Source organism: Archocentrus centrarchus, chromosome 23, assembly GCF_007364275.1.
Source record: "Archocentrus centrarchus isolate MPI-CPG fArcCen1 chromosome 23, fArcCen1, whole genome shotgun sequence".
Lineage (NCBI taxonomy): Eukaryota > Metazoa > Chordata > Actinopteri > Cichliformes > Cichlidae > Archocentrus > Archocentrus centrarchus.
The window spans coordinates 2,525,140-2,545,193 of record NC_044368.1 but is presented as its reverse complement, the minus strand read 5'-3'; the positions used below and the strand labels follow the sequence as shown (position 1 = coordinate 2,545,193).

Here is a 20,054-nt window from a genome sequence, read left to right as displayed (position 1 = left end):
AGTAAAACCAACTGCATCTGTTCTGATGAGCTCTGAGTGTAAAGGGGCACGATATTTACTCCACTGCATTTAGATTAAAGCTTTAATTACTAATAATTCTGCACACTTGGATTATTAAAATAAATCTGCTAAAAATGTGTGTATATGACACTGAAAGTTAGCTTTTATTTGTGGGGCAGAGAAGTTTCCATCACAGGCATGAATGTCGGGGTAATTTGGGGCTTTTAAAGATTTCTTTGACTTCTTTTTCCAGGCTGGAATGGTACAGCGATGATGATGATGATGGTACAGCGTGCGTCTTTATTCAGTTTAAAAACAAAGAATTAGGTGCACAAGTTTGAATTTATTTTGGATTTTCCCTAAACCACACAGGGTCAATACTGTGACTATAAATAGTCACAGTGGAGCCTGTTCTACGCTGTGTAGGCAAAAAAAACATACACCATAGAGTTATTACATACTGCATTCTATTAAAAGCATTCTATTCTATTCTATTACTTACTGCGCACACTGACAATGAGCGCACCACTGCCACCTACTGTAGTGGATGTGCAATTACACTTAGTTCTAGTATGGCTAAAAAAAGCATGTTCCCCGGGACAGATGTGCCCCCCTTGTAGCACACCACTATTTGAGAAGCACTGTGCTGTTGGAACATCAAACTGTGTCCAAGTTTCAAACATGTAGCTGCTGATTTGAGGTGAAGTTGAAGAATTTGGAGGTAGTCCTCCTCCTCCTTTGTTATTCCATCCACTCTGTGCAGTGTACCAGTACCACTGGGAGCAAACCAGCCCCAGAGCGCGATGCTGCCACCACCATGCTTGACAGTTGGTACAGGTTTGAAAGCCTCACCTTTACCTCTCCAAACATAGCTCTTGTTGTTGTGTCCAAACAGCTCAGTCTTCGTCTCTCTGACCATCAAACGTTTCTGCTGAAGGCATTTGGCTCGTCCATGTGGGCAGCTGCAGATTTCAGTCAAGCTTGAAGGTCTCGATTTTGGAGCAGGAGCTTCTTTCTTAGTCGGTACCCTCTCAGTGTATGGTGATGGCTTCACTATGAACAGTGACATTGGTGCTCCAGCAGTTTCCAGTTCATAGCAGGCTTGTTGGTTTCTGAACATCCTAAGCACTTTCATCTCATCTGAGGGTGACAGTTTGGATTTTTTTTACGGACCGCAGGGAATTGATGGCACATCTGAATAAATTGTACTTATGTGCAGTTGTTTGAACTGATGATCTTGGAAGTTGTATAGAAACGGCTCCAAGAAACCTTCCCAACTTGTAAATCTACAATTCTTCTTAGATCTTCACTGAGTTCCTTGGACTTTCCCTTTGTTCAGATAATTGGTCAATCAATCCAATGAGTGCTGTCAGACATGCTGCAAAGAGAAACTTCCAGCTGTAGTCCATCACGATCGCTAATGAGAAGATCAGAGATGTTGTAGAACCTTCAGCAATGATGGGATTTTCTTCTTCAGCTGAAGACATTCTCTTATGGCTGCTGCTGGTTTTTATCCTTCACAGCACTCACTTTAATGGCTTTACCCTCGGCTGCAGTATACCTGAGAACACCTTGTATAACACGTGTTAACAGGTTCCTTAATCTCCCGTCCATGTGCTGTTGCCATGGTTACGAGCCTGTCGGTCTGACATTTAAATGTAAATCCCCGAAATACAGATATTCAGCTCTGTGGGAAACTTTCTTCCCTTAAATCCAGCTTGGCTCAAAAATCCCCTGAAAGGTGAAGAGGAGGAAGATGAAGAATTAGGAAACTTTAATGTGCTGCAGGTCTTACAAGTCGGATCACATTTCAACCTTTTACCTGCTGATGTTTCCTCGGGTTAGGTGGCAGGAAATGAAGGTTTTTTCTCTGAGTTTTACCTCAGATCCAAACATCCTGCAGTCCAGCAGAGGGCGCTGTACCTCCGTAACAGGCTCAACGGTCTTCTTCAAGGTTTTCTTCAAGGCTGCAAAGTTTGCTCAGAGTGATGGAGAAAGTGAAACTGGTCTTCTGGTACTGACAGATGACCCACAAAGAGCTTCAAGGAGAAGCACGGACTATAAGACAAGACATTCAATTTATCCCAAAGTTTGGAAATTCCTTTGTGGCTGCAGTCGTGTTCTTCCCCCTCGTCTGTTTGTGGAAATAAACCAAACAGCTCCATCTCTGATAGCCGGCGTGGTCATGAGATTCCCAGCTGATGAGTTTCAGGATGCAGCATCGAGCTCAATTTTCACTGAAGCTGAAGTATTTTTAACTCGTGCGGTGGCGTCTTCACCTCAGGTCGCATCACAGGCTGTGAACTCGGGATGTCGACTAAATGAAATGTTGCTAATTATGCATATTTAAAGAATGAACCACCTGTGACCCCCCTCCATCCCTGTGATTGTAAACAGGTGAGTTTGAAAGTAGATGTGTGAACATGCCCACTTCTGCTGTATTTTCATGTAGAAAATGTGACCTGATATGTCACCACAGGCAGCAGGTGGAAAAGTGGAGGGCCACAGAGAAGGTTCGTGGATGCAGAGGGTTGGTGTGGCGGAGGAGGATGCTGAGGATGATGCGCTGTGGCAACAACGAATGAAGAAGAGCCATAGTTGGTGTAAAACAGGTACGTAGCGAACCTGATGCAACCTGTTTGTTATGAAGTTCCACTTTGAGACCCTGAGATGAGTGTTTGTGCCGTTGTCACGTTGATGTTTTGGTAAATCCTCCCTTCCAAAACAGACCTAACGTTTTATACAGAATGACCCAAAACGAGTGGATGAGCTCATAAACTCATCAGGAAGCTGTTTACAGAGGTCAGAGCCGAAGGCTGTCTTCCCACAGACTTCTATAGGACCAAAAGTCTGTTTGCAGCCACAGGTGTCGCCCCCTAGTGGCCATTAAAAAGAATACAGGTGTAAGGTACTTCAGTGCACAGGTGATCTAAAATACAATCTGGTGATTGAAGAGCATGATTAATGGTTTCCTTTGGCTCATAAATACACAAACAATATTTAACCTCATCTGTTTGCACGTTCTGACTTTTAAATGTGTCTGATTTTTTTCTCACATTTCAACAACTATTAAATTAGTGACCAGGAAAACCATGAGGGTGAGCACGCCATTACAGGCGAGGCCTCCTGGGATCCACACGTTGTTCCCTCATTGGTCAGAATCCGCGTGTAGAAGTTCCAGCTGTTTACAGTTTATTCCAGCTGATGTCTTCTGCAGCCTCCTGCCTCTTGGTTTAGGTAGCATGTTTGTCTGTTACACAAAAATCAATCAAGAGGTTTCCGTATTAAATGATTGGAAAGTGCACATGAAGAGATTTGTATGCCTTTCAGAACAGTCTCAAGAAACAGCAACATTACAAAAGTCTCTTATTGTGCAGCCATATTGATTTTTCCGGTTCTCGCTCAAACCTGGAATGTTTCCGAACATTTTTGTGCCGATTAATCATTTACGCCCGGGTTAAGCTATCAAACGAGGCCCCGGGGTGGCGCTCTGCGAGAGGAGCGCTCGTACAGTATGGCGCTCAAGTATCTCCGGCTGAGCGGCGGGTGAAAGGTTCACATGTGGAGAACAGCCAGGAGTCACGTGACTGCGGGCCACGTGCGCTCTGATTGGTCGACTCGTGAAATTCAAATTAAAACAGTGTGATTTATTTATTGTTGTTCCCACATCTGTCTTTAAACGAGGCTCAGCAGCAGCAGCACCTCTGGTCCCTAGCGATGATGATGATGATGGTGATGATGCTTGGATGCTGAATCTGTTTTTTTTCCCTTCAGGTTGCATCGTTGCCATGGTGACGGGGCCGCTCCTCCACGCCCACGCTGCTTACCCCCTCTCTCTCTCTCTCTGCTCTCTCTCATGCTCGCAGCGAGCGAGCGAGGTACAAAAGACAAGGAAAAAGAGAGAGAGAGAGCGAGAGGTGTGTTTTCTAACCCACGCATTGGAGTGGGAGACAACGTGCGCACTCACACGTGCACACACACACACACACACACACACGCACACACACTGCATCCACAGTGTGTCATGCTAGCAGTGTGTGGGCTGAGCCGACCAGCCTTCCACTCATCCTGCCTCTCCCTCTCTCTCTCTCTCCCTCTCTCCCTCTTCTTCTCCTCTCTCTTTTCGTCTCCAGATACTCCTCTTCTTCTTCCTCTTCTTCTTTTTTCTCATCTTCCATCCTCTCTTCCTCCTCTCCTTCTCCTCCTCCTCCTCTGTTTCTCTCTCCATCATCTTTTCTTTTCAGTTTATCATCATGGAGAACGAGTCGGCGATCTTCAGGGTGAGTCTCTCTCTGCAGCGCTCTGTGTGTGTGTGTGTGTGTGTGTGTGTGTGTGTGTGTGTGTGTGTGTGTGTGTGTGTGTGTGTGTGTGTGTGAAGGATGTTTCAGTAATATGTTCGTAAGTGTGTGTGTGTGAGATTGTGTGTAGGTGTGTGTGTCGGTCATTTGTGGCCGTTCTGTAACTTTAAAAGTCGTGACTCGTTTTCTTTACACTTGAGCGTTTTTACCTCTTCTTATCATATGTTTCCTTTCCTTTCCTTTCATCCTCTTGGCTTTTTCTATGTACTTCTTTCCTTTCCTTATTTCCTATCTTCATACGTTTCCTTTCCTAATCTGTTCCCTGCCCCCTTTTTCTGTCCCTGTGTCTCTGTTTCTCACCTCTATATCTTACCTTGTCTATTCCTTCCCTCTCTTTGCTTCATTTGATCCCTCATTCTTCCTCACTTTCCCTTCCAATTTTCCCAATTTCTCTTCCTCTTGACTTCCTTTACTACTCTTCTTCTTCCATCCTTCTCTTTTTTAATTCCTCTATCTCTCCAAACCTCCTGTCCTTTCCTTTCCTTTCCTTTCCTTTCCTTTCCTTTCCTTTCCTTTCCTTTCCTTTCCTTTCCTTTCCTTTCCTTTTCTGTCTTGTCCTGTCTTTTATTTCCTGTTTCTATTTCCTCCAGCATCACTCTACTGTCCTTTGAGTATGTGTGTTATGTAAGCGCAGCTGCTAGTGTGTAGGCTGTAGTCTCAGACCGACTATCTAAACACATGATCCCCCCCCAACCCATCCCACTAAAAAAAAAAAAAAAAAAAAAAATCTGAGCACTTTAAACAGGAACAGGAAGTGGATCTTCTTCTGAAGCACTGACACTCTGACATCATGTTGCTGTGACACCTCAGTGGCTAAATGCTCTTTGAGATAAGTGCATAAAAATGATGGAATGGATTTTTTTTTCTGGAAATTTGGTTTAAAAAGTATGTTTAACAGCCTGCTAAAATCCCAGAATTTCACTCACCAAAACTGGAGCTCAGACTTCTTGGTTGGTCTGTTAATCCAGGTAGCTGCACAGCAGCCATATTATCGGTCAGATAATTGCATTAAAAATGCTCCAAAAGGCTCCAACAGCACAAACACACTCCAGAGGTCCAGTTCAGGGACTCCAGTTAGCTGAGGGGAAGCCGAGCAGACAGCTAGCAGCTAAAGCCGCCTATGTCACCATCCACCTGTCAGTCAAACAGGCCACGCCCCTAATTATGCTAACTTTAAGGCTCATTCCAAAATAAACTGGTGAGTTTAATTTGGCTTAATTCGTACAGCTGTTATGAAGGGGGGGGGGGTTATCTACAGAGACCAAAACTGTTTCTGTATCATTTCTGCTGTAAAGTTGGACGTTTTAACACGGGAGTCTATGGGGACTGACTCACTGCAGGAGGCAGCCTCAAGTGGGCATTAGAGGAACTGCAGGTTTTGGTATTTGAGGGTTTATTCTCATAGAGGAGGCCAGGCTGAGACCAGCACTTACACTGGAGTGGAACTGCTGTAGGCTCAAGCTGCGCCCACACAGGAAGTGAGAGACCAAAGACAGTCAGCAACATTCAGTAACTTTGAACAAGTACCAGCAAAAAAACATACCCACTGGCAAGCAATTGAAGCAGCTACCAGTGAGCATGCAGGAAACCAGTTTTTGACAAATGACAGGGCCTTAAAGATGTTAGAGGGCTACCCAGGCAACCGGAGCCTGGACTGTCTGCAGGTGACCAATAACAACAAGTGAATCACTTCCTGTGTGGACGAAGCTTAAATAGTTAATATTTGCTTATGAAAGCATGACTGCCACGTGCAGTAGTTGTCCAGTTCGAAGGATCGTATGTGATAAACTTTTTTTTTCTTAATTGTTAAAAAAAAAAAAAAATCATAAATGTTGTTTTATTGTCCAAAAGGCTCGTTGGATGTTTACAGTTCAAAGTGGTGGTTTTAGTGTTAGAATATATCCGTGCAGAAAATAGCTGAAAAATATTAGCTAAAAGATGTTACCCATGGTCCAGGAAAACCCCCGAAAGGCCCCACACAAGCTGCTCCACACTCTGCTTGGTAGCCTCGGTCACTACAACCCCCTTTCAGTCCATACGGGCCCCATGCTGAAAACACAACTATTTGCATTTTATGTCTCTTTGTGGTCATGTCAGTATCTTCACAGTTGTTGTAGCCTTTAATTAATCTCTTCGAATTTCAAGTAACTTCAGAAACTGGGACCCAGGGACCCCATTCAGTCATCCATGCGTGGGTCCAGGTTGGGTTAATTGATTAACTTTTGGAATAACTGTTATAGAAGGCAAGCGTACACTGAACTAATTTCATGAACAGTGCAGAAACCTCCTTATAATATCCCAGACTGACCCAGGACCGCCTCAGGATGATCGGACACCTCTTTGACTCTCATATTTTGCCATATGTTGCTCCAGCTTGTTTTCATTCCTGCACCATCAGAGAGTTTTGTTTCATCGAAGTATTGGCAAAGCTCACCTGTCTCTCACCACCTTTGGTGGTGGAGACTGACGCACCTGGTTATGGTATTAGTGAGAGACGGACTTTCACTCCCAGCTCATCATCTTTAATGTGCAGGGACTGTGGTGAATATATTTTAGCATTAAAAACTAGCCGAGCAGTTTGAAGTACCTAACATAAACCAAGTAAGCTGTAGTACCTCAACTCAATCACGTTGTTTATAGTACTGCAACCAAACAAAGTACTTTTTTGGTACCTTAACCAAGTAGTTTGTAGTACCAAACCAAGTAACTTATAGTACCTCAACTCAAACAAGTTGTTTGTAGTGCTTAATGGGGAAATTATGGTTCAGTGGTGGTCTGCAGGCAGCTTTGGACTGCCCACCTCCCTGCAGAGATGTTGATGATGGAGGCAGTGTCAAAAACAAGTGGTACGACCGGTCTGTGCGCCAGTCTTACTTGTCCTGTTGTTGGTCTTTCAGCCAGCTGCTTAGAAGAGCGACGGTCTAACATACGAAGTGCTGAAGTAAAACCGCGTGTTAAAAACAATGAAACTGTCTGCACTTTTCAGGCTGTATTTTTTTAAACCTTTTCTGTTTTTTTCACACTTCTCCTCATTCCTCGTGAACTCGGCTGTCAGTCTCTTCCTTTTTGTGGCCCATTTGGCAACCAATCAGCATTCGATGGATGCACAGCACCATCCACTTCGAGGACCGTGCAGTTGGCATTTTGGAGGACTTCACGGGAGCTCATTTGTGATGGTTGGAAACTCTCTCCATAGGAAAATACCTCAGCAAACAGACACAACTGCAGTAGCATGAGCTAAACTAAGTAGTTTGTAGTTCCTAAACCAAACCAAGTAGATTTCAGGAACTAAAGCCAACCAAGTTTTTACATATAACAAACCAGCAAGTGAAGAAAAAAGCAAAACCAAGAGAAAAACACATACCCGGCAAACATGCAGCATATTCTTCTGCCACCTAAAGTGGACTTTGTGGGTCTGTGAAACGGGGCTCTTATCTCTTGGCCGCAGATATTGCTGCAGCCACTTCATCAGGGCACCGATGCCAAGTGACGTCTTGAACATAATGAGGAGACACTGGATGCATCTGTTGAAACAATATTATGCTGCATCTCGAGATCAGAAAGTGTTGTTTGGCCTTTAACTTGGTCTCATTCAGGAGAAGACACTGATGTCCGTGTGGTCCAACGCCTTAGGAATTCTTGTTTTTATTCTAATGTGAGAAGAAGGAAGCTGTACAGATTCTCCTCAGTTTTTAGGTTCCCAGTGATGTGCGAAACTTGACAAGATAAAGTGTGTGTCAGAGGGAGAGAAATTCAGTGTGTATTATCAGCTCCTGCTATTGGTTTCCATGGTAATGGCCAGGGGAGCTACATTTCCAGGACACACTCACACACATCTTATTCACACCTTACAAGGAAAAGCATCTTTGGTGATCTGACCACCACTGGATGGCTTTAAATCCAGCTGCGAGCACACCTGAAGCATTCAGAGGTCCTATCAGGATGTGCATGATTAGATTCAAAGCAACACATGTGGCGAGAAGTGCAGCGAGTACGCAGATGCATAATGAATGCAAATGCAGTCGAAAGCTCTCTCAACTGCTGGGAGAGGACTGAAATTATCATCAAATATAAGTCACGAATTCAAGATTCAATTTAGGGATGTTTTCACTTCTGCTCGGTTAAAACAAACTGGTCCGTTTGCTCAGCTCAGACTCATTTAGGCTGGTGAGAAATCTCCTCTCATATAAGGAAAATTGTTTTGAATTCAATTCTGGATTTTACAGCGAGGCAATGAAGAGAAGGCAATATGAGAGAAATATGATGTCTCTTAGTACTCTCACAGCAGCATTTTGGATAGGCTGGAGGCTGTTAGGACATGCTGATAATCAGGATAAAGACCTTTTTTTTTTTTCACTCTCACTCTGAGACAGGGTGTTCCTAATTTTGACAAATTGCACAGCGGAAATAACTCAATCCTCGAGATGTCTTTTATGTGCAAGTTAAAATATATTATGACTCCAAGATTTCTCACAGTAGCACTGAAGGCCAAGGTAATGCATCCATGCAATCAGCTGATTAAGTGTGACATTATTAGCCATTTCCAGGTCCAAATCCTCCTTTATTTCTCAAAAGTAAACAAGCACTGAGTCACCACTGGTGCAAGTCCGATAATCAGTGTCAGATTTCTCAGGCGTTATAATCAAACATCGATGAAGGAGGTCATCCGTGAAGGAAGGGATTTAGGAAGTTGAGATGAACTGGAAGTTGGCAGTAAGCTAGCTTGTTAGTTGAAAGAGCAAAAACATAGAGCAGTGCTGTAACTTTGGACATACAGGGAGTTAAAAAAAAAAAAAAAAGACTCATTGCAAGCTTTGATTAGATGCAACATTTTTTAACCTGTAAGCTATAAAATATATTTTGTATTCTATAAAATACAACCTGTACATGGACACAATCTTTAAAAAGGCTGCCTTTCTCTGATGAGGTCACTGACGATATAAAAGAAGGACATAGACGTGACTTATACCTGCATTCTTTTTAATGGCCACCAGGTGGTGACACCTCTGGATGCAAAAAGACTTCTGGTCTGTTGAAGTCTGTGGGAAAATGGCTGACTGCCCTGACCTCTGTAAACACTTCACAGATGAGTTTATGGGCACAGTCACTTGTTCTGATCATACTGTATAAGGCATTGAGTCCATTTTGTAAATTCGGAAAGGAGGATTATCCAGCCAATGAGAGCGCAGTTTCACTGTCAGATCCACCCCTCACTCGTTTGTGCATGTTTGACACACAAAGGATAAAATCAACAGACCAGTGAAGATTTGGAGAGTTAGGCTGGATAACATGTAATGATCCATGGCTAGTACAGAGAATAGCTTTTTAGTGTAAGGGGTAAACTGTTCTCAGTTAAAGTACATGCTGAGGGTCAGTCAGTGAAGCACAGGCCTTCATATCATATGTGAAGGCCTGTCAGACCATCCACTGCGTGGTTTCCCATTATTTGTCAATAATATGTTGCTGCATGGTTTGGATTAATCACTATGAAAAAGTCCTGATCCACACTGATATCTTGGTCGGCCTGAAGCTTTTCTGAAGCGTGAGCTGTAGTGTACACCACAAGTTTTTAAAAACTTAAACACATGCTACACACGAGTAGTGCTAATAAAAAGCTGGACAGGCCGAGATACGTTTTGGAAGCTCGAGTCTGTTCAAAAAATGAGGAACAAGCACTGCGGCATGTTCAAAAGACAAGAGCCTCATCCAACCAGAGGAGACTTAATGCTTACATTAGAGCCAAGAAACTGGGTCAATACGTCAACACTTAACAAGAGCATATGTTCAGAGTTCTTAGGGTTTGTCCTCTAAACAGAGTACATGCAGTATTTTGCATTATTAGATGCAGTTTTAATTCAAAACCACCCACCCGGGGGGGTTTGAATTTCCCCTTTGAGGGATAATAATGTTATTATAATATTTATTTATTTATATAAACAGAGTTTACAAAGTTCATTGACAGACAATCAAAAGGTGAATATTAAATTCAAACAGAAAGCTGAACATTATGGCCAGAAAACAATACAGTGAAAACATTACATTAAAAAAAGTATAGTTTACAAAAACATATATATATATACAAGCAATTAGAAAACAAAAGGAGATGATATGAGCAAGATAAGAGTGGAAGACCAAAGACAGAAGGACATCATAAAAACATGTTTTTATAAGTAATTTGAAGAAAGTCACAGCTTTATTCCAAAGGCAGGTCATGCCACAGCTGAGGGGTCCTGATGGCGAAAGCATCGTCAGCTTTAGATTTAGATTTCAGAACAGCCAGGAGGGCTGAGGATCTCAGGCTTTGAACTGGCTCATGTGGGGTCAACATATTTGCTTTGTAGCTTGGAGGCAGACCATACTGGGCTTTAAAAATTATCAATAAAATCTTAAAATCAATTTTAAAACCTACAGGGAGCCTGTGCAGAGAAGCCAGGATCGGGCTGATGTGACGCCATCTGCTAAAACCAGTAAGAAGCAGAGCTGCTGCATTTTGAACCAGCTGGTGACGAGAGAGTGACTTTTCATTTATACCAAAAAAGATGAGAGCTGCAGTAACCTAACCTAGAGATAAGAAAAGCATGGATTAATTTTTCCAGGGCAAGAGCAGTGGTTGAAAGCAGTGGTTTCATTTTGGTGATGGATCTTATTTGGAAAAAGCAGGAATGGAAGACTTTTCTGATGTGTCATTTAAAGTTTAGGCCTAATTCAAACAGTAGCTTGATACTACATTAGGTACACCTTGCTAGCACCAGGTTGGACCCCCTTTTGCCTTTAGAACTACTTTAATTCTTCCTTTAACTTTAACATTCCTCAGAGATTTTGGTCCATGCTAGCATAACAGCATCACGCAGCTGCTGCAGATTTGTTGTCTGCACATCCATGATGAGAATCTCCCATTCCACCACATCCTAATGGTGCTCTGTTGGACTGAGATCTGGTGACTGTGGAGGCCTTTTGAGTAGCTAACTTACTGTCATGTGCAAGAAACCAATTTGTGATGATCTGAACTTTGTGACGTGGTTTCTTATCCTGCTGGAAGCAGCCATCAGAAGATGGGCACACTGTGGTCATAAAGGGATGGACATGGTCAGCAACAATACTCAGGTAGGCTGCAGAGTTTACAGGTTCTTCAGTTGGTACTAAGGGGTACAGAGTGTGCCAAGAAAATACAAGGCAGATTGGATCCATGCTTTCATTTTGTTTATTCCAAATTCTGCAGCAGAAATCAGACCAAGCAACATTTTTTCTAATTTTCTGTGAATTATAGAACCATTTTCCTGATGTAGCACCTGTTGTGTTGTTCTTCTGCTGTCACCCATCCACTTTGACATGGTGAGCCTTTGTTTGGTTGCAACGAGTGTTTACTTGAGTAACAGTCACTCAGCTAACCAGTTTGATTGTGTAGGAAAATTCTAGTAGACCAGCATTTCTTCTCCATGCTCAGTTTGAACTTCAGCAGGTTGTTGTGACTGTGTCTACATGCCTAGATAAAGTGGGTTGCTGCCATGTGATGTGATGATTAGCTATATTTGTGTTAACAAGCAGTTGAACACCCATTCTTCCATCCATCCATCCATTTTCTGTCACTTATCTGGGGCCGGGTCACAGGCGCAGCAGCCTAAACAGCGAAGCCCAGACCTGCCTCTCCCCAGCCACCTCTTCCAGCTAATCCAGGGGAAAACTGAGGCGTTCCCAAGCCAGCCAAGAGATATAATGTCTCCAGCATGTCCTGGGACTGCCTTGGAGCCTCCTCTCACTAGGGCATGCTCAGAACACCTCACCTAGGAGGCACCTGGGAGACATCCTCGTTAGATGCCCGAATTACCTCTGCTGGCTCCTTTCGATGTAGAGGAGTAGCAGCTCTACTCTCAGCCCTTGGGGATCCATGGGGATCAGGACTTTCCGGCCTTCGGTCAGCCATTCTGGGTGTGTCTTAGCGTTTAGCAGCAGAACCTGGTGCTGTCCAGGTTTCCAGATCTTATCTTCCAACATTTTTAGGGCTTGGTACCCAATCTTAGAGTGTGGGGTGATATCTCCTCTCTCACCTGTTGTCCTGGCTCCCCCTTGCCATAGCAGTTGTGTTGTACCTTGTCAATCTCTAGTTGCAATAGCAGTTGCTTTTTGCACTGGGCGGCAAGTTGTTTCGATGTCATTTGGACAATTTCATGCTTCCAACTTTGTGGGAACAGTTTGGGGATGGCCCCTTCCTGTTCCAACATGACTGCACAAAGCAGCTCCATAAAGACATGGATGAGCCAGTTTGGTGCGGAAGAACTTAACTGGCCTGAGTCCTGACCTCAGCCTGATAGAACACCTTTGGGATGAATCAGAGCAGAGACTGTGAGCCAGGCATTCTCTCCAACATCAGTGTCTGACCTCCATATGTGCTTCTGGAAGCATGTCAGAAATTCCCCAAAACATTCCTGAACCTGTGGAAAGCCTTCCCAGACGAGTTGAAGCTGTTATAGTTGCAAAGGGTGGGCGACATCATATTAAACCCTCTGGATTAAGAATGAGATGTCAAATTCATCTTCATTTATCATCTATTCCAGGTGTCCCATCTGCTAACACCGAGTGGACGGGGCTTATGACCTCTGCTGCAACCAGCCACCAGGGGGTCATCTGTATATGTTGGCTTTATTTCTGGGCAGCTGTTCTGTATCTGCACATATAATCAGTGGATTTTTACCCTGATCAAAACCACTTTAAAAGTTTCACTTGTGTTTGTCATCTCTGTGGTTCCTAAAGACCATCAAGAAACAAAACCACAGTAATCATCCTAGTATGTTTCTCTACAATACGCCTGTTTGTTATTATTCATGAAGTGATTGATTTGCAGGCGAACAATGCAAACTCACTACAGGCCTAAAGGGTAACTATAACCCTAAATTAGATGTGAAAGTGATCGCTGCTGTTAGTCTTTGCAGCCATTTCTGAATAAACTCCAGCATCTACATTTATGAATCCAAGGAACACTCAGTCTCTCAGAGCAACAGTGCAGCTCACTGATGTTTTTTTGGACAACAATGGAGCTCGATGACACAGAAATGACATGTACAGACAACACTTGTTAATTGGATACATGCAGTGCTGGGTTTGGAGTTGTGATTTTTTTTTTTTTTTTTTTTTAACTCGCCAAATAGCTTTTAATCCATGCAGGATTTTTGGAGGATTTGTAATGTGGTCACATAATGCAAAAGCAGGCTCTAATACCTCATATTCTGAGTGAATTGTATCAAGTACATATTAGGATAAAATGTGTGTGTGTGGTCTTCTTCAGCCGTCCTTATGGGGACTCTAAGTGAGTAGTAGACATTTTCTGAGGACTTTTAGTTCTCACTTAATTACAGTTGATTGAGGTTTCAGTTTAGAATCAAGTTACAGCTGCAGAAATATCAATGAGGATCCTCAAAAAGATGTAAATACAAAAACATGTGTTTGTGTGTTCTTGTGCAGGTTTCTCTGTGAGGACTAATGTAAGCATTTGACTCATTAGGTCCTCACTTTGTTAGAAGCTTGTTTGGGAATTCAAGTTTGAATTAAGTTACAGCAAAGCAGCTGTCAATGAGGGTCCTCGTGAAGATATGCAAAAATGTATGTATGAGCTTTTGGTCAGCTAACTTTGTGAGGACTGTTGTGAGTATGAGGACATTTCATTAGGTCCCAACTTTGTTGCAGTTATTTGGGGTTTCGGGTTAAAATCAGGTTACAGTTAGTGATGTGTCAATATGGATCCTCAAAAAGAGACAAATGCAGAAATGTGTGTGTGTTTTCTTGTTCAGTGGTCTGCACTGCGAAGCAGGATTTAGGTTTTCAGTAACACAAAGGTGGTTCACTTAAATTTAAGCTTCTTTATTGTCTTTATGCAGTCACATAACAAAATTCTGTGCAGTAGTTTTCAGCTCAAAACAGACAGTATTTAAAAACACAGACACACAATAAATAAATATAAACAACAGGGAAATAATATATACAATATGGAGACATTATTAAAAAATCTTCTACAGTACAGCTGTTACGAAAGGGGAACATGTAGAGGCCAAAATATGTTTATTTGTGCTGTAAAGCTGGACATTGTAACATGGGAGTCTATTGGGGGGGGGGGGGGGGCTGGAGCCAGCCTCAAGTGGACATTAGAGGAACTGCAGTTTTTCTTCAGCTTCATGTTTCAGCCTGGGAGGTTGTCACTTGAATTGTCAGTGATGGTCCATAAAAGGTGCAAATGTGTGTGTGTGTGTGTGTGTGTGTGTGTTCTTGCACAGCTATATTTCTGAGGACTTATGTAAGCCTTTTACCTTATGAGGACATGTCGTTGGGTCCTCTCTTCATCACAGGGCTGTTTGAGGGTTTAGAGTAGAATCAGGTTACAGTTAGGGAAAAGTCAGCGAGGGCCTTTGCAAAGAGAGAAGTACAAACGTGAGTGTTTGTGCGTTATCAGTGCTGTCCAGCTTCTCAGCTTTTTCCTGCCAAACATCCGTTTCCTTGGCAACCCAGACGGGAAACAGGAAGAGTGAGTCAGTGGAAGTACTTCTAATCTTTGTCTTTACTTGTTTTAAATTGTTTTCTTGTTTGCAACATGTCCTCCTGCTGTCTGCGTTGCTGTGGAAACATTCCGGTTTTACAGACAGACCCACACAGACCAGCTGGCTAGCATGCTGTTAGCAATTAGCAAGCCACCAGATGCCTGCAAGTAGGCTACCATAAGCTAACAGGCTACCGGAGGTTATTCCTGCCCAGCCTGTTATCCTGATTTGGTCTGCATGACTTTGGTCTTTACTTTGGGGCCAAACTGTGAATCTGAACAGGCACTGATGCAGCTTCTGCTTTTTTCTTGCTCTTCTTTCTTCTTCTGGGACTGGAGTTTATGGAAGCCCCTAGATTATTTTTGCAAAGTTTCATATCTGAACTTTGATAGGTCGAAGCTGAAGGTGCGTTATGGCTAAAACAAAACCCAATCCTGGTGGATGCATCAGTCACATGAAGGGTACCTTGGAGCCTCTATGAACACACAAGTGGGATAACATGCTTTTAAATTATCAGGGTGAACAACCAGTAATATGTGGTGGGGGCAGAGAAGAGCTTGCAGACTCAACTCTAGGTCAACACAACAAAATGAAAGTTGGCAGCAATTTTTCTTTGCAAGTCAAGGTTGCCCGCAATCTTAAATTGTATAAAGTTCAAGTGATTCTAATACATTTTGTTTCTCTCGGTTTCTTCTTGGTCATCATTGTGAGTGCCTCTGCAGCTGTTTTACATATTTTTTTTATCCTATTCTGATTCTTTAAGTCTGCGGTTATTTAAGATAAGATAAGATAAAACTTTAATGAGCCCACGACGGGGAAATTTGCGCATTACAACAGCTCAGGTACAGAGAAGAAGGATGAATAAAACAAATGAAATAGAATAGAAAACACTATACACGTAAATATATATTTATCAGTGCACATATACATAAGAACAGTATATACAGCTATCAAAACACTATATGCATTTGTAGCCGGTAAAGTATACAGCATACACAGTATGCATTATATGGGTGAGAGTGTTATAAATAAAATGTATATGTACTGCATGCATAAAGTGATTTAGGGACTTTCTGCTCGTTAGGAACCACTTTTCACATTCTTTGTGTGAAACATGACTGTTATTTTTTAAAATTACATTATGATATCAGTTAATTATTCCAAAAATTCAGAAATTCCTGTGTTAAAGCAGCCAAAAAGAAACTTAAATAAAGTAAGATAACTCAGTAAGGTAAGAATTTACCTTAAGCTCAGTTAAATTAAAAAAGTGAATACAAAAAAGAAAAGAGCTCAATAAGTTTCAAATGTAAATAAGATGCATGAGCGTTCCTTGTAAAAAGCTGGATGTAATACAATAAAAGTGATTTTATATAGTAAAATAGCTATATAAATGTAATATAGCAAAATAAAACAGAATGTACCAAATGTAACAAACGAGTTGCCTCCCTGATACTAAGTCTCGTAGTTCAGGTGTTTGTGTGTCTGTCCAAACACTGATTCGCTCGTACACGCTAGCGGCTAATCAAGGCTAACAGCAGCTGCTGAGCTGCCGCAGCGAGGCCCTCAGCCAGTTCACGTTTCTTTGTGCTCGGCTTAGAATAGAAACAGAGAAATAAATCAATATGTAAAACTTTACATAATGCTGCCAGCATGGCTGTGGATAGGGAAAAAAAAGGGTTTGCGGCCTTGTTGCCATGCTAACAGCTTCACATTGTGTAACTGAGTGAACCTGAAATGGCCTCCATGAAATGCAGCCGTGTCTGACCCACTTCTGATTCAAGCCGCTCCACCATCTCCTGACATGTTTTTTTCCTCCTTCTTCTACCCCCCCCGCCCCTCGCCCCCTCCTCCATATCCTGGCCTCCCTCTCCTTTACCTCCCACCCGTCTTCCTCTCGCTCTTCCTCCCTTTCTACAGGATGGGCAGGGCAGCTCCCAGAATACAATCTGAAACTCTGAGACCTCTCCCTCCCCTGCAGGATTACTACACTTTAACTACAGTATTACTACACAAAATACTTTGTAGTTTACTCTGAAGCATTCTACAAGAGGAACTACAATATAAACTTCTCCGTCTGCTGCAGAAAGTACCCATCCTGCTGCTACTACAGGATTACAACACATCACATCTTCATCCAATCAAAACCTAACAGAGACGCAGGAAGCAGGCACCCCAGGCTGCACCAGGACCCGAAACCAAAGAAATCACTGGACCAGGGAGCCAAACCAAAGCAGGGCCAAGCCAGACCAGAAGAGACCAGTAGAACTCAGTAAAGGAAAACTGGAAAAGTTTGATGGGACTCCTGACGATAGGTGAGTGAATCTAATTGATATTACTGGGTCTTCTCTCTGGACACGAAGTGAAGCTGGATTTGTTTTCAGTCATTTCTCCCTTTTTGTTGTCATTTTTAGCTGTTTTAAGTCTGTTTCCTGTCATTTTTACAGTTTGGGGCTGTTTGGAGTCTGTTTTTAGTCTTTTCTGTCTCCTTGTGGTCAACATTAGTCATTTTGAGGTTGTATTTAGTCTTTTTTTTTCTCACTGTTAGGGCATTTTTAGTTGTTTTGTCAGATTTTAGTCATTTTCATCTTTTTATCGTCATTGTTTTTGTGTGTTGATATGTGTGCTTGTTTTAGTTGTTTTATCCTTTTGTAGATATATGTAGTCATTTTGGGGTCGTTTTTCATTGCTTCACTGTGTATTACTGTGCAAAAGTCTTGAGCCACCACTCATTTAGCTAGAATGGAATATATATACACAGTGTATAAAGAGTTTGTAAAATTCTAACAAGTTTGAAACTCCTATTTAAAAGTGGTTCTTTGCTAAGTTGTCTGTTATGTGTCAACACAATATTGGTTCATCCCTTGAGTTAGATGCTTTTTTATGCTTGAATGATTCATAGGTCAGTGTTAAGATTCCACTGTATATGGTCAGGTACAAGGACTGGACTGAAAATGAGTGAAATAGCAACCAGTGACCAAAGGAGAACTTTGAAAGACCTTCAGAAAGACTGAAGAACTCAAGATGGCCTCTCCTTGGAAGCAAAATATAAAGGAATGAGGGATGGCTAAAGACTTCTGGACAGTACTCTATGTTGATTTTTTCAGGTCATTTTAACTTTGACTTTATAATCTTCTAATTGAGCTCTGTGGATTATGTGTGAGACACATTTACAGTCGCTTCAAGCAAACATTTTCAGAGGAAAGTATGTTTTCAATCTCTGGCCAGTGCCATAGCTCCAAAGGAAATGATGTGAAAAGAAGTATGGCTTGTTTGACATTATAGCCAAACATTTTAGATCTCTGGAGCACAGATGTTATCTTCTGAACATTCAAGTGTGGATATTTGCTCTGTCTTAAAATCTGGGTGCACAGAAGCAAATCTATAAGTTCCAAGCATCAAAAATTGATTCCCCTTCTGAGTAAATTGCTAGGACAAAAGCATGTAATTACATGGAGTGGGAGCTGAACAGTCTTTTAATTTGTTTATCTCAGATTATCTAACAGGTTTCAGGTGTGTGCTGAGAACCTGTCAGCCTGGAGACTTCATGCTGTTACCTCACTGTTTGCTTCAGGACAGGATTTGTAGTAAAAGGTCTAAAATGAGAGGAAAAAAACATGAGTGTGAACCATTGAAACACTTCCAGACATGCATTCATTTTCAGCCTAATATAGGACCCGGTTCTGCTGGTTCCTCCACCTCTTCATTTAGGTTCCTGCAGCATATTTAAGGTCAATAAAGTATTTTTATAGCTCAGTCTTTAAAGAGCATAAAACACTCCTTTCTGGCTCACATTCACGCCACAACACTGCAAACCTTGAGTCATGTTAGCATTTCTGAAGAAGTGAATTAGCTTTTCTGCTGCCGTGATTCAAACAGCGCTCACATCCTGCAGCTATTGGCTGCGGTGAAAGCAGCTGAGGCGCCCTGTCGGCACTGGAGGAGGAAGTTGTTTTTGAGTCTCTTTGTGGCTGTTTTTAGTCATTTTGAGTATGTATAGAATCACCAGTCAAATGAGAAAAATATATATATATTTTTTTTTTTTGCTTATTTAAATAAAGTTTGAAAGAGCTTTTTTTTACCTTTGGAAGTTCTTACACTGCCTTTGCTGTTGCAGAACTCTCCCATATATTGCAGTTCAGGATGTTTGAATACAGTGTCTCTATTATAGAGTTCAAAATCAAAATTAAGTGATAAAGCAGACACCAAAAAACAAATATACATTTAAAGGTAAGAGGACCCTGTTCTGACCCCGAGTCCAGGAAACCTGACCTGGTGTTTCCCTTCTGCCTCTTCCAATAATAATGACAACATCTAATCTGACTGATTAATTGGCTTTAGGCCAGCTCTATTGTAGTGAGATGGAAATGTGCATGTGTGTGTTTGTGAAGGCAAACTGTCAGTAGAAGATGTTTCTCACGGAGCCTGCGCTCGACTACTTGGTGCATTTGTTTCCTTCTCTTTCATCCTCTGAAATACAGAATTTGAAATTCGGGACATCAAGCTATTTCTTTTCCAAATTATTTAATTCTGATCACTTGGTGTGTAAAACAGCCAGACTGTGATCACTGTCAGCTGGAAACACAGACGCTCTTCTCACTACAGAGGAACATTCAGTCTTTCTGAATTATACAAGAGGCCCGTGAAAGGACATCTGAGCTTTTTATCAGTTTTCCAGCTGCCAACAAAAATTATACTTAACTTTCAGATGTCAAAATGTAGACTGCAGATATTGAAGATTGAATTTTAAATATATTTTTGAGTGCTGCAGGAATTTTTGACATTCAAAAAGTTTTTTTAATGGGATTTAGTTGGCATTCATCATGACAGCTCATCAAATTCAAATGAACTGAGAAAAACCCACTGAAGTATTTCTAAGGTCTTCACCTTACTATACACCTGTGGTCAGAAGTTTCCATCCTCTCATCATGGGCGTGAATGTCGTGGGCTTTTAATGATTTATTTGAGCTGTTGTTTAAACATGTACATACAGGCTCAAATACATACATACACCTCTACTAATATTTGGTTAAATGTCCCTTAGTATGTTGCATCTCGACAAGGTGTTTTTGTAGCCATCAATGAGCTTCTGGCATAATTCTGGCTGGACATTTGACCACTCTTCTTGGTAGGATTGGTAGAGTTCATTTAAATTAGTTGGTTTTCTGGCACAGAC

The 20,054-nt window shown here is 41.9% G+C and overlaps 1 protein-coding gene across 1 annotated transcript in view; it reads left to right on the top strand.

Moving 5' to 3' along the window:
• Nucleotides 1–4,200: 4,200 nt before the first annotated feature.
• Nucleotides 4,201–20,054, top strand: part of shank3b (SH3 and multiple ankyrin repeat domains 3b) — a 53,668-nt gene continuing 37,814 nt past the window's right edge. The window contains exons 1-2 of the mRNA XM_030719944.1: nt 4,201–4,280; nt 16,799–17,193. The gene's annotated coding sequence lies outside the window, so the exon portion shown is untranslated. The remainder of the gene's footprint in view (nt 4,281–16,798; nt 17,194–20,054) is intronic.